The sequence below is a fragment of the Propithecus coquereli genome, unplaced genomic scaffold (assembly GCF_000956105.1).
Source record: "Propithecus coquereli isolate 6110/MARCELLA unplaced genomic scaffold, Pcoq_1.0 Scaffold7, whole genome shotgun sequence".
Taxonomy (NCBI): domain Eukaryota; kingdom Metazoa; phylum Chordata; class Mammalia; order Primates; family Indriidae; genus Propithecus; species Propithecus coquereli.
In genome coordinates this window covers 18,826,168-18,830,677 of record NW_012153062.1, presented here as the reverse complement: position 1 = coordinate 18,830,677, position 4,510 = coordinate 18,826,168, and positions in this window count along the sequence as shown.

Below are 4,510 nucleotides of genomic sequence, written 5' to 3'. Positions count from 1 at the left end.
AAGATGGGTTACAACCCCATTCAACCTCCTGATACACAGGAATCTTTAAACTAATTGCCACTGCTCAAGAAGTTCCTCGAGCCCTCACATTGCGGTGGAATACAGATAAACCTGTATGGACTGAGCAGTGGCCTCTTACTAAAGAAAAGCTAGAGGTGTTAAAGGTTCTAGTGGCTTAACAGCTTGCTGAAGGTCATATTGAGCCCTGTACTTCTCCTTGGAATTCCCCTGTTTTTGTTATTAAAAAGAAATCTGGAAAATAAAGATTCCTCACTGACCTTCGAGAAATTAATAAATGTATACAGCCCATGGGCCATTTACAGCCAGGCTTGCCTATGCCTTCTATGATTCCCACAGGCTGGTCTTTGATGATTATTGATCTTAAGGATTGTTTTTTCACCATTCCTTTACAACCTTCTGGTTGTGAACGTTTTGCCTTTACTATCCCAGAATATAACAATGGCTGTCCTACTGAACGTTATCAGTGGAAGGTGCTTCCTCAAGGAATGTTAAATAGCCCTACTTTATGCCAGGAATTTGTTGACCATGCCGTAAATCCTGTTCATATGCAGCATCCACGAATTATGCTTTATCATTACATGGATGATATTCTTCTTGCAGCACCTTCTCGAGAGATGCATGATGCAGCCTTCATAGATCTTCAGGAAAATCTCAAATGATATAATTTGATAATTGCCCCTGAGAAAGTGCAACGTAATCCACCTTTTAATTACTTGGGATATTGTCTCTTTGAGTCACAAATATGTCCTCAAAAGTTACAAATACGGAGAGATAATCTAAAAACACTTAATGATTTTCAGAAATTATCAGGAGATATTAATTGGCTCCAACCATCACTTGGTATACCTACTTATGCCTTACAACACTTGTTTGCTATCCTTGAGGGCGACTCTGCCCTTAATAGCCCTCGCTGCCTTATGCCCCAGGCCGAATCTGAATTGCAGTTTCTAGAGCAACGTTTGAGCTCTGGTTTCCTCACATTTTTTCAACGCTCTCTCCCTATTACACTCTTTCTCTTTCACACGTGTCATTCTTCTTCAGGTTGTCTGGGACAATCTCATGAAATTCTTGAATAGATATTTCTCCCTAACCAACAGAACAAAAGGCTATTACTTTATGTTGATAAGCTTGCACAACTGATTACCCGAGGGCGTTGGCGTTGTCGTCAACTCTCTGGAATGGACCCCAAGCAGATTGTTACTAATATAAGTTCTAAAGATATTCAAACTAACTTTGAATTTTCCACTGCTTGGCAGGTGGCTTGCGCAGATTACGTTGGAATCTTTGATAATAATTACCGGCCACACAAATTGTATTCCTTTTTGCAGATTCATTCCGTCTTCCCTATTTCACCTATTGTTTCCAGCCCTCTAAAGGGACCCACCTTCTTTACAGATGCCTCAAGTTCCTGTAAAGCCGGTTATTGGAGCACAATGGGCCAAAAGGTTGTTACTTGTCCCTTCCCTTCAGTTCAACAAAGTGAACTATATGCTATCTGTTTAGTTTTACAGGATTTTCCCTCTAAACCCCTTAATATTGTCAGTGATTCCCAATACGCTGTTTATGTTACTTCTCATCTTCCTACTGCCTCTCTACCTCTCAATTCCCAAACCACTTTGCAACGTTTATTTACTCATTTACAGGCCTTACTTCATATACGTCACCATCCTGTTTTTATTGTTCATGTTCGTTCACACTCTAGACTCCCCGGGCCTATGGCCAGAGGAAATGATAAAATTAACTCTTTACTTATTGCTTCTATTCAACAGGCATCTCAAGAGCACAAACTTCATCATACCAATGCGAAGGGACTTCAACAACATTTCTCTCACTCACGCAAACAGGCTCGTGCTATTGTTCATTCTTGTGCTTCCTGCGCACCTTTAAAACTCCCTTCGTTGCCACCAGGTTGTAATCCACGCGGCTTGAGAAGAAACCGTATTTGGCAGATGAATGTTACCTATGTTACATTTTTTGGATGCCTTCGTTATGTTCATCATACTATTGACACTTATTCTCATTTTCAGTGGGCTACTGTTCAGAGTTCTGAAAAGGCTGGCGCTGTCATCACTCATCTTTATTCCTGTTTTGCAGTTATGGGCCTCCCTGCAATACTCAAGACGGACAATGTCCCCGCTTATACTTCTCGTAAACTTGCTACCTTTCCTGCCTTGCATTCCATCTGCCGTATTACAGGCATTCCTTTTAATAGTCAAGGTCAAGCAATTATTGAACGTGCCAATTGAACCTTGAAACTCCAATTACAAAAACAAAAAGGGGGAGTCCCTGAGTCTGCACAATGCCATCTATTAAGAGCACTCTTTACCCTTAATTTTTTAAATCATTGGCAGGCTTTGAATTCCTCTGCAGCAGAACGTCATTTCACGACCTCGTCCTCTCCCTCGCCAAATGTTTGTGACCCAGTGTATGTGTCCATGCCGAATGAAGAGTGGAGGGAAGGAGAGGTTCTACAATGGGGTTGAGGTTGTGCTTATGTCTCCACAGGGCAGGGCTGTGAGTGGATCCCCACTCGCTGTCTCAAGTGGCGACATGGCAAAGAGAATCAGGACCGAGGATTTTAATAAGATTTCTTCCAAGGTCTAGCTAATGGGCTTGCTCAAGTTAATCCCTTAACTTCTTTTCAGGCTTTCCTTAATGGTATAGGAACTAATGTTAGAATTCTATTTGTTTTCGTGATTTGTTTATTTTTAGTCTACAGATGCTGGAGCTACCGGAAAATAAAGAATGATCAATGCCATCAAAATATCATGACAGTTTTTGAACATATTCAATCTCAAAATTAAACAAAAAAGGGGGAGATGTAGGGACCGTCCATGAGCAAAAATTGGCTTAAGCCCAGAGTCAGCAAAACTGGGTGTGCTCTCCTTGGCGCCAGAAGTCAATAGGCCCGGGCACGGCCTGTTGACCAAACAGAACTATTCCTCATGACAGATAGCTTTATGACAGATAACCAAGCACCTGGGGTCTTGCAAACAAGCCAAGGTGTCTCATTGTCCTGCATACAGTAATGAGATAAAGAAGTTAAGATGCAAATGTCTGCTTCCCTTAAGCAATCGTCTGGAAGGAATGAAAATGTGTTTTCCTCAAGGCACCCAAGATAGTCACATACCAGGAAATAGCTGTCGGACATAGAAAAAGTATATAATAAAACGACTGGTAGAATTGACCACTTCAGTCTTGTATGTCTTGTGTGTGTCTGTGTGTTTCTTTCTGTGTCCATCCCCCGTTCTGCAATCGGGCCCCAACAACTGGCGCAGTGAGCAGGGTCTGTGTCATTCAGGACGGAGGGACCGAAGAGGCACCCCTTTGGCAACAGGTAAGCGGCAACCAACAGGGGACTCTCGGGAAAATATGGGGAATTCCCCCTCAGCATCAGAGCTCAAATATCGAAAGTTAATTCAAGGACTTTTAAGCTCTGTGGGAGTAGAAGTAAAAGAAAGTACCTTAAGAAAATTATTCATGTTAGTACAACAACATTGTTATTGGTTTCAATGTCAGTCACAGGTGCAGTTAAATCTCCATAGTTGGCAACAAGTTATTAAAGCTTTTCGCCATGCCCATCAGCAAGGCGAAACTATTGATTTAAAGATTTGGACCGTCTTCAATGAGATAACTCAGGCTTTACGCTTGCTGCAGACAGACTCAGAAAAGGCTTATGCAGGTGAAGAATCCTAAAAGGAACACTTGCCATCTCGTGCCCCATCCCTTGATGAATTGAGAGATGAGGGAGAGCCAGAGCCACCAGATGGGGACTCTGACCCTTCGGGTGAGCTGCCTACTCGGGCAGAAATACAAGAATTAATTTCCTTGCTTAAAAGGAGTAAGATAGCGGCCAGTCCTCCGCCTCTGCCCTTCGTTTCAGCTTATCCAGTCTGTCCCTTGGCCCCTCTGAAACCAGGGGAATGAGTTTTTCAAATTTCTTTTGGACAACAACAACCCCCTGGACCTACGAAGGAACAACTTACTGGGACAAGGCAGTATACTACTCTGGAGGCTCAAGCAGCCCTGGGTGACCCAGCCTTGGTGTTCATAAGTTATCTACATAGGTCTTTGGACCTTTGTCTTCTGGGAAGGTTGGGCTGGTTATTGGACGCAGCAGCTGTACTGTGAAAGGAATATTTGTACATGTGGGAGTTATCGACTCCGATTATACCGGTGAAATTCAGCTTATGGTCTCTGTTTCCTATACTACTCAAGTCTTTGCAGGCACTCGTATAGCTCAGCTCTTGCTCCTACCATATGTCTCTTTTCCTACTCGTAAAGCTGAACATCAGGGAGGCTTTGGCAGCACAGGAACTAAAGTTTTTTGGGAAACTCTTATTCAAGACTCTTGACCTGTCCTCACTCTTGCCATTAATGGCCGTAAGTTTGAGGGGTTGGTGGATACTGGAGCTGATGTTTCTATTATTTGTCTTGCTCAATGGCCCTCTGACTGGCCCAAACTTGCAGTTCCCACTGTTCTGTCTGG